The sequence below is a fragment of the Condylura cristata genome, unplaced genomic scaffold, assembly GCF_000260355.1.
Source record: "Condylura cristata isolate star-nosed mole 26May11 unplaced genomic scaffold, ConCri1.0 scaffold00031, whole genome shotgun sequence".
NCBI classification, from domain to species: Eukaryota; Metazoa; Chordata; class Mammalia; order Eulipotyphla; family Talpidae; genus Condylura; species Condylura cristata.
Window position 1 is genome coordinate 25,439,049 of NW_004567132.1, and position 10,880 is coordinate 25,449,928.

Sequence of the window (10,880 nt, forward strand, 5' to 3'; positions counted from 1 at the left end):
GAGGGGGGTGGAGGCATATTAGAGTCTAATCTCCTCCAGGCGGGGCAGAGTTTTCGTTTTGTATATTTAAGGAAGTGAAAAATCGATTAAGAACTGACATCAGAATTCTTTTTGGAGAGAAAACTCGTGTGTGTGTGTGTGTGTGTGTGTGTGTGTGTGTGTGTGTGTGTGTGACTGCAGAGCGTGCTCTTGAGTCTCAAGGTCTGTGAGTCAGTGAGACCTTGGGATGAAGAAGCCCAGGAGAGTCCTGCTTGTGCCTCCTTCCTCCCTCCTAGATGCTGGACAAGAAAAGAGCACTGGAGCAGGCAGAGAGGAGAGGGGCTGGCTAGGTGTGGGGAGACGGTCACCAACACACCCTCAGAGGCAGTGAGGTTAAAAGGTCCCTTCACCTCAATGTTGAATCAGAGCTTTCCTGTTCTTGCCATTTATAATCATCTCTTTGTGCTGCAAAGTGACTCCCATCCATTTTTTAAAAAGTCTTCTTCCCTGATGACTTTTCTTCTTCCCTGATGACTTTTAGAGCTTCAGTAAAATACATATGTGAATCAGTATGTACAACTGGAAACTGATGAGGGGCCACTTTTGATTTCTGGATTGAGTGATGGCGCAGAGATAGTATACCTATACATTCAAATTCCATGGAGGCACATTCCCTTGGAAATCCTAGGGAGCCTTTGGAGAAATACAAGCTAATTTTTTTCAAAACCCATAGTACTATGCAATCCCAGATGGTATCTGGGTTAACTAGGCTCATACTCTTGGGCTAAGAGCTGGTGGATGGCCTCTAGTGACCTTGCAGTGACTACGCTGGTTCTAATTTCAGATCATATCTAGAACCCCATGCAGTCTGCCACAATTTGCCAATTACACAGAAACAAATCTGTGTAAACTTTCTTAAATGGGGAGGACAGGACTTTGCAGCCCCAAATCAATGCAGCAATCACCATGGAAATGGCAGTGTGGATAAGGCCACTTATTTCACCACACCCCAGCCCCAGCCACACCCCGAACCTCATCAAGTAAGTGCTCCATTTGGGAGGACTCACTAGCAGCCCCGGGGTCCATCATGCTCCCTCGTGCAGACACAGCATGCCCCACATCCTTCATCAAATTCAGGGAACCCCAGTGTATACATTTATCTCCAGATGTCAAACGACACACCCCACAGGGCTGCTTTCTGGGATCTATGGGGAAGGTGGGCCATGACAGTTTCTCCACATGACAAATCAGCACCCATCTCAGAGGCCTCTCAGGAAGACAGGGTGGGGAGCACCTTTAGGGGTGCTGAAGAAGAGCAAGTGTGTGAACTAACTCCCTGCAGACCCCCGCCCCAGCTGGTACCCCTGCCTGCTCCATCCAGCAGTCTCTGCACATGACGGACTCAGGCTGGTCAAAGTGCTGCCTCAGTGTGACAGTCTGACAATGGGAGAGCTAAGTAGACAGACTGACAGCCTGGGCGTGAGGGTTTCTCTCTCCCCTACCTCCTAGACAGGGCCCTTTTGACTGGACTTCTTTTGTGTGCAAATCTTGAAACCATATTTCCAAATTTTACACTTTTAAGTAGTTTTCCATAAAATTCGGAGAGGGTGATGACATCTCCCACCCACAAGCTAAGCAAACACAAGAAGAGATAAGCTCCATTGCAATAACAAAGTTCAAGTGAGTTTCAAGGAAAAAAAAAAATGACAGACTCTCATTCCATGGGCACGACTTGGATTTTGTCAACTCAGGGCCTCCAGTACCTGCCAGACACCCCTCCCCTCACATTAGCTGCTCAGATGAGCAGTGTGGAGGTGAGGAGGAGAGGGTTTGAAAGAGAGGAGGTAACATACCTCTTGGTGGCAGGATGTAGGTCTGGCAGTCATTCATTTGAAGTTGGGCAGTTCTGTGTCAGATCCCAGGAGTCGGCAGCACCTGCCTGTCCATTTCCTGGGTTCCAGGCCCTGTCCTGCCCATTCTTCTAGAGACAGGGCTGCATGGGGGAAGGGCTTGGGTTTGGGTCCACTCTACCTAGAGTGTGATCCTATACAAGTCGGGCTGACTGACACTTATTCCACCCTTTAAATGGTCATGATGGGCCCTCCCTAGAGGCACAATGGGCTGGAGCGCTGCACTGAGAAGCCAAGCCAAACTGTGGCCACTTCAGTGCGAGTTTGATCCTTGCTCTGGAGGTGACCCACATGGCGCGGCAGACCTCTCCTGTCTTGCCCGCTGCTCCCCTTAGCAGTGTACTTTTTTGAACTGCCTCTTCTGCTCCCCACTTGGTTTCAGGTGAATCCTCTTGCTGCCCCTACATCTATGGCCTGTCACAACACTCTCTGCCTTGTGAAGGTGCTGTGTTAATTGTCAAGTCTTGTGGAACAGGAGACTCACATCAGAGCGGGTCAGAGCACCTTGCATTTGCCTCTGCCTGGAGGCCCAGGACCAATGTCCTGGGACTTATCTCCTGGCTTGGAGACAAACTTCTTCCTGTTGCCCTGGGCCCATGGGTGATGCTCCCAGTCCCGGGCTTGCTAGGTACAACTTTCCTACCAGACATCTCAGCAGCCCTCTGTAGGCCTGAGGCCTCATCCCTTCCTCCTGAGGGGCATGAGATGCACAATCTTGGTCTACTCTTGGCCTGATTATTTGGGTCTACTTCCAGATCTGGCAACCCCAGTCCTCTCCTCATCTCTCTGTGTTCTGTGTTTTGGCTGCTGGGGCTCTATTTCTTGTGCCCTCAGCTATGTACCTGAAAAACTGTTGTTGGACCTGTATTGAACCACACTCATGCCATTTTGTGCTAACCACCATTTTGCTTCTGTATTCTGCTTGCTGCTTGCTGCAATAGGAAATTCCCCAATTAATTTTGCCATATAAGGAAAAAACTTGTAAAACTGATTACCTTCTGCAACAGGACCAGGATGCAGGTCAAATGGTTCGTTAAGACTTGACAAACATCCTAGGGCCCTCTATAAAAAAATGTTATCTCTGTAACAACTATAAAAACCGGTTTCTGTAGCTGCTATAACACTCTTTAGAGGGTGATGGTCTGGGCTGGCCGGTTCAGAAGCCCAAATAAAATCTTGAATCCTTGTCTCCATGTTGCCTGACTGCTTTATTCTGGTCGCTCCAATACTATTAAGGTTTAAACTGCTCCTTGTCACCGTGTGCAGGGAAGAGTTTGCATCAGCTCAGCTGGCCACATCATGGATCCTGAAGCCTAGGATTTTTATGACGTGCTGTTTTAATTCCTGTTGATGAGATTCCTGTTGATGTTTAAAAAAAAAAAATCGAACGTCAATCTTGAGCCTTGTTTTTCACATGCCTCCCCTACCCCTTCCATAAGTGTTATTCCTTAAAGAATCCCCTTGTAACAAATGTCCATCTCCTGGAATAAGATCTGTTTGAAAACCATTCAATGTCCTCGGCATTTTAGAGGTTGGCCTGCTGAAAGAGCCTATTGGGAGGCAGAAGTACTTCAATATTTCCTCAGTTGAAAATAAATAAGTTAATTTACAAAATAATGAATCTAAGATACAAACTAAGGTAATGGGAGTGGGGGGGGGCACAAAATGCCCAAAGAGAATTTGTGGGGTGGTGGTTCATATTGTAAAAGGGTCATAGCACACAGATTACACTGAAGTTCAGAATTTCTCCTCACACACTAACTTTCAGGATATCCCTGTAGAAGTGAGACCTTCCTACAGTTTAATTTATGGTCCCCCAGTGAGCTCTCTTTTAACAACACTGTAAAGTGGAAACCTCTGTGGATGACGTGGCAGGCAGTGGAGATAATTGAGGCTGATGTAATCAATAAAGAACTCAAAACTTATCTGTGAGGCCAGTTCATAAGGCCCCTATTTTGGCTGTAAAAGCTAATAGTGTTTGCTTGTCCCATGCCCCTGCGTCCTCGTGTCCCTTGACCTCTGAGAGTTGGAAGTTATTCCAGTTGGCTTCAAAGTCAGCCTGCTCTCTTCAAAGGGAAAGCTCTTTCAAGTAGTCTGGGCCAACTTGACCCCCATCCCTACCCCTCCACAGCCCTGTAATCTCTCTGCCTCAGAGCCGTGAGTCATCAGGTATCTGGACTCCCAGGTCGGATGGACACCCCATGGTTACCCCTCGGGGTCACTCCAGAGTCCCCCTGAAGCTGACGAGCTCGCTCCTTCTTGGCTCCCAAAAGCCCCCCAAGTGACTTCTGTTCTACTCTATTGACTCTATTATGTTAATAACAATAAGACAACAACTTGTGCGAATTGAACATGAAGTAGAACATGCTTTCTTTGTACTTTGTATTTCACTGAACTCACAGGTCAATTCTCGAAAAATGAGTTAGGAAACTTTTGCAAATATTCTAGCAGAGAGGACCTGCCCCCGGAGGACACAGGAGGCCCTGAGTTGCAGAGCTGTTCTGCAGTTGCAGCTGGGAGCCTGCAGGGTGCGCTGCAGGTGGAGCTGCTCGGGAGAGTAATGGTGCCCTCGGGAACCCCAGCTGGGGTTACTGTGGGGGTGACGACACCACTCACTCACTTGAGTGCAGGAGTAGGGCAAAGAGAATCACGTTTGCCTCTTTCCTTTTTTCTTCCTAGCTGAAAGTGTTCCCCCCTCACTATGAATCTCCTCCTTTAGTCTCTGTACCCCTCTTAATGTACTCCTCTGTCTTACCACCTCCCTTGGTTCATGTCTTCTTTCCTCCCTGAGGGAGAGGTGCTCTGTGGCAGGACACACACACTCATGCTGGTCTCCCTTACTGGACTTTCATGGTCTCTGTCACAGTGATAGGCTCATGGGTATTTGCTGAGCAAAGCAATGGCTGTGAGAAAGTAATGATGGCTGCATGTGCGTGTGTATATCAGCCTCCGCCTTTCCTTCCCCCCCTTCCTAAGTGGTTCCCCTTACTTGAGAGGCTAGGCCTTAAGACCCCAGTGGATGCCTAAAGCTGAGGTAGTACTGAACCCTAAATGTGCTGGTTTTCCCATACATATATATGTACATGTGTATAAATACCTGCACACATATATACATCTAATTTGTAAATGAGGAGCAGTAGGATATTAACAATGATTAATAGTAAGATAGGAAAATTATAACAATGTACTATAGTAAAGTTAGGTGAATGTGGTCTCTCTCTAAATATCTTGTTGCATATGCTATTTTTGGGTCCCTGTTGACCACGGGAACCTGAAAGGGCAGAAGAGCTGCCATGGTGCGTAGCCATCGACAAGAATGAGTGAGTTGGGGCCTCCTTGGTGGCACAGGAGTTAAAGTCAGCACCATAAAGCTATCCATACCCACTGCTGCATGAGTTCCATCCCCAACCAGGGAGGTGACCCCCATGGCACAGCAGACGCCTCTCCTGTCTTGCCCACTGCTCCCCTCAGCAGTGTATTTCAGTAGATCTGCCCGTTCTGCTCTCTACTTTGTCTCTGGTGAATCCGCTCATCTCCCACACCTCTAGCCTACACTCTAGTCTTGTATGTGTACATAAATAAAGATTTATAAAAAAAGAAAAGATCAGGCCCTCTCTGATGGCTCAGTGGGTTAAAGCTCAGCACTATGAAGCTATCACAGCCACTTCAACACGAGTTCGATCCCTGGCCATGGGGTGACCAGATCTCTGTCACACATGGTGTGACAGATCTCTCCCTACACCTCTGGCCTATACCCCAGTTCTGTGTGTATAAGTAAATAAATTTGGGGGGGGGAAGAAAAGATTGAGTTCTGTTTGTACGAACTTGGCACTATTTCCAAAGATGTACTGTTACTGTAATAAAAGGTAGTTACAGAAAATTATACAGAATGATGTCATTTGAAAGTGAAAGCCCCAGCCATCACGATTACACCAGCACAGCTGCCATCTACGTTGACTGGATGCCTGGTGGCAGCCCAGACTCACAGTAATGCTCCCACTCCTCTGGCCAGAGCAGCGGGAGAGAAGGGACTAGTGTGAAGATTTGGTGTGCTTGCTTTTATGTGATTTTTTTTTCCAGTATATTTCTTGTACGATTGGATTTTTTAAATAACGAGGCAGCCATTGCCTATGTAAGAAGCCATTGCGCAGTCTCTCCCTGAGCTAGAGAGCGTGGCCCTGCTCCCAGAGAGGAGATGAAACTGTGCTACCCAGTCCTTCCAGAGCCGGACCTCAGGGGCTCCGTGACAGAAGCCCCGTGTTTCTCCCACCTGCCCTTGCCTACGACCACCAATACTTACTGGGGGCTCCCTGTTACACAGTCTATGAATAACCCCATTTGGACGATGTGTTAAAGCCCTTTTAAAGATGAGCATTCTGCTCAGTAGAATAAGCCAGAAGGAAAAAAAAAGTATCGGCTGGTTTCACTTATAGGTGGAATATAGGGGGACCAAATAAGGGATCAGGAAAGAAAAAATAAAGACAAAGTTAGCAGGCAACTATAAATCAAAGACATTCTTCAGAGGAGGAGGAGAGAGGGCTTATAAGAGGAGGTGGGGTGGAGCATGAGGGACTATCATGGTGGTTCACGAGTGGGGATTTTATAGAGACTTCACCCGAGAGGAGAAATCAAACATTGTACAAAAAATGAATAATCTTGTACAATAAGGAGAGAGATAGACAGAGAGACAGAGAGACAAAGAGAAAAGGGAAGGAAGGAAGAAAAATAGAGATGAGCATTCTGAGGCACAGAGCAGTAAAGGAATTTTACTCAAAATCTCCTGGGTAACAAAGTAAAAACCAGGGCCTGGAAGCTCCCCAGGCACCATGGCGGTGTAAGATAAGAAGTGGCACTTCACGGGCTTCCACAGGTACCTGATGATACATGGGGTCCACACAGCAAACTCATAGGGAATTTGTACGGAAAACCTTTTAGATGGATTTTTTTTCAGGCCAAAACCATTCTGGTCTACTCATTAAACCACATCTATGGGTGGCACTATATAGGAGGAACCATTCGAAATCCTTTGTCAAGATGCTTTCCCAGAAACATGCAAGAGCTCCAAGCCAGCGGACAGCCTTAAAATATGCAGCTCCTCATTAAATGCTCCATCTAATGTTAAGTCTGCCAAACTCTTCAGGAGTGGTAGGTTCCAACAACCTAAGCTATTCTGAGCTGTTCTGAGCGGTTCTGTATACTGTCAGCTGACACAAGGATATATAATGCCCCACTGGGCTGAAGACAAAGGGAAATTCTTGGGACTCCTGGAATTATCATCTTGTTCTCTTAGTGCTTTAAGATCTAGTTGAATTATTAAAACCGTAAATATTGTGCCACTTTGATTAAGAAGTAAACTCAAAAAACACGAAAAAAAAAACACGAAAAGCAAAATGTCTATGCTTACTTTTGGCTTATTTTTCTATCACACAACTGGGAGAATTTAAACGTTTAGCCATAATGTTAATAAAGGTACAATGATAAAATTGGGCACAGAGGTTTTAGGCTTTTAATGACATTCCGATTTCTGTTTTCCTTTTTATTATTATTTGTAACTTTCTTCAGGACAGAAAATGGAGTTTAGCATAGTCGCTGAGCGTGACATGACTTGAATACTGTCCACGCTCAGCGACTATGCTAAATTCCATTTTCTGTCCTGAAGAAAGACAGTATTCAGGTCATGTTGGCTGAATGACTGAGAAAATGTATGAGAATAAAACAGGCTACAGATTTTGCCTACAAATGACAACTCTTTTAGTATTTGCCTCCTGACATGATTTATTTATTTAATAATATAATAGTTTATTTTTACATCATTTTGTGTATTTTTCCATCTCAGTTGTAATCCCCGTGGGCTTCCCATCATCTAATCACCCGTGTGCCATCACCAGTGCATTTCCCTCCCCCCACTGTTTTTGATCCCATTCCCAACTCCACCCCCACAAAATGTCTCTGGTATATAGCTGTTCATCATTATTATTTCCTCACCTGGTCCGTTAGACTCCTGCTATAAGTGAAACCATCCAGTATTTTTCCTTTTCTTTCTGGCTTATTTCACTAAGCATGATCCCCTGTTGCTGCAAAAGGCATGTGGTTATTTTTTTTTGGTTGCTGAGTAATATTCCATTGTGTATATATACAACATCTTTTTAATCCAGTCATCCACTTTAGGGCATTGGGGCTACTTCCATGTCTTTCCAATTGTGCATAAAGCAGCAATAAACATGGGGATGCAGGTATCTTTTTGAATCAGTGTTTTTGTGTCTTTTGGGTAGATACCTAGGAGTGGGATTCTGGGTCATAGGAAGCTCCATGTCTAGCAGTTTGAGGAACCTTCTAACAGTTTCCCATAGTGGTTGTACTAGTTTGCAGTCCCACCAGCAGTGCAGGAGAGTTCCTTATCCTCCACATCTTCACCAACATTTGTTGTTGCTAGTTGTTTGAAGATGTCCCATTCTCACTGGGGTGAGGTGGTATCTCATTGTGGTTTTAATTTGTGTCTCCATTATTACGAGTGATGGTGAACATTTTTTCATATGCTTGTTGGCCATCTGCATTTCCTCTTTGGAGAAGTGTCTTTTTAGCTCTTCTGCCTATTTTTTGATAGGGTTGTTTATTTTTGTGGAGTTTCATCAGTTTTTTGTATATCTTTGTGATCAATCCTTTATCACTAGTTTTGTGTGAGAAAATTTTTTCCCAGACAGTGGAGTGTCTGGTTTTTTTTGGAATGTTTCTTTTGCTGTACAGAAGCTCTTTAACTTGATGCAGTCCCATCTATTTATCCTTACCTTCACTATCATTTCATTGGGTGCTGTATCTTCAAAGATGTCGCTGAAGTGTACTGACATGATTTTTGACTACACAGGTAGTCAAAAAGGTGCACAAGGTGAAGAGGAGAGCTATAGAGGAGATCTATAAGGGACCTGGAGTCAGTTTAAGGTACATCCTTTAAGGACTCCTTTAGAATTTCTAAAGCTATTGCCCATGTAAATAGTCCAGGGGAGGGCAGGACCCCAGATGCAAGCAGAGCTCACAGAAAGTGTGTTGTCCACTGAGCTCAAGAGTGACACCTAGCACCCCATCTGGTGATAGGTGCATATTGGGGTGGGGGTGGGGTAGTGGGGCATTTAAAATCATGTCCAGCTCCAGCCCAAATTCCTCCTTTGACCATTTTTGAAAATTTGGTTAAATTTCAACTAAACATTATTTGACTAAACTATTCCAGGTAAGCCTGGACACTGAGTCTGTCAGTCTGTGTTGGCTGTCTTTGCTGAAAATAGCTCTGATGAGAAATGTTCTTCAAAGTCAAGGCAAAGCTTCCAAGGACACTGTTGTCTCCAGAAGGTCAAGATTAACCTTGGTAAGTGGGATTCAAAGCTTTATTTACAAAGATGTGAGGACCTGACAAGGATCGATTAAGTGTCTCAAACTATTCACTTGCCTCCTTTTCTAAATAGGCCAAAATGGACAAACTCCTGACCCTGGTTTTGTTTGTTATTTTGCATTGCAAATGGGAAGACTGATTAAAAAAGATACCAGTTCCCTAGAAACTAGAATAAAATGTCAAACTTTAGCATGTACATGCAACTTACCAAGACTTTACTCTTCCAACCACCTGTTGAAATGCAGACACAGTGGGTACAATTTCCCATTCACCAGAAAGAAAAGGAAAACTTGGAGAGGAAAAGCTTTGTCTCAGGTCACACCAACAGGAAGTGGGTTCTCCTGAGAGTTATCCTACATCTGTCACCACAGGGCCATTTTTATCTGACTGCAAAGCAAAGTTAGTGTTTTAATGAAGTATTCATTTTCAGAATTTGGACATTTCTTTTTTAGTTTACTCCTAGCAAATGTAGATACTAGAACAGAGAACCTGAGAAATAGTGATTAACACATTACAGGAGCTGAACAATTATATATTGAATGAGTGAGTCCATGGTGCATGAGTGAATGTTGACGACTGATTCAGAGAAGTGCTCCTTTGCCCCCCCCCACCCCGGCTGTCCTCTCCCTCCCCCCCCACCAGTGTCCTGTGGTCCTTCCTATTAAGTCATCTCAGGCCCAGGCAGTAATCATCTGGGAAAGACCACGCCCCTTGCTGGTCCACCCCTGTCATCATTACTTCTGTCACTGAGCCTCACCCAACTGGCTACCATGTCAGTGCTGTGCTGTGTGCCGGGGTGCTGCCCTACTCCCCATAACCAAGTGTCACAGGCACAAGGGGGTTTGGACCTTGTCTTCTGTCCAAGCAGCACCTGTCCCATTTCTTGCATACACCACTCCTTCCTCTCCCCCTCACAGGTGTATATCAGAACTAACGATGGGAGCCACATCAGCACAGGAGCTTGAATTCAGACTTTAAGAGAAAAGGATATTATCAACTAACTTCTGTGCTTTGTTGGTAAATTGTGGCGTGTGGGCGTGTGATGCCTCTGGGAAGGTGCTGCTGATGAGACTGAAAGCAGTTGTTGGAAGCCTCCCTGATGACTCCAGGGGGTTCCCCTCATCCCCTCCCCTTGCTCTGCAGGTTGACTACCCTTCTCTATATCCCAGTCACCACTGGAGGTCACTGGACCCTGGCTTGGGAGATCCTGTTGGCACTCCAGTGAGCAAACATGACAGTCGCACATTGTACCTTGAACCATTCATAGATTCAAACTGCCACATTTATAGTTTATGGCTCCCAGTTATCTCCAGTGGCTCTTAGGGAGGATTGTTGCTGCTTATTTCCACCTCCGCTCCCACTTTCCTCAATGGACATAAGAAATTGGTGTTATCATCAATTGAAAAAAGAGCAAGTTCTTGGCTATACAATCCTGACAGTGTATCAACGCACAAACCACAATTTTTCTCATTTGTAGAAAAAGAAACTATTTATTTACTCACTCAACAAATATTTATTAAGCAGTATCATGCCAGAACTGTGCTTACCCTGGCTTAGAATCAATATTAACATGTTGCAGCCATTGTCCTTGAGGCATTTCCAGGTTTTCA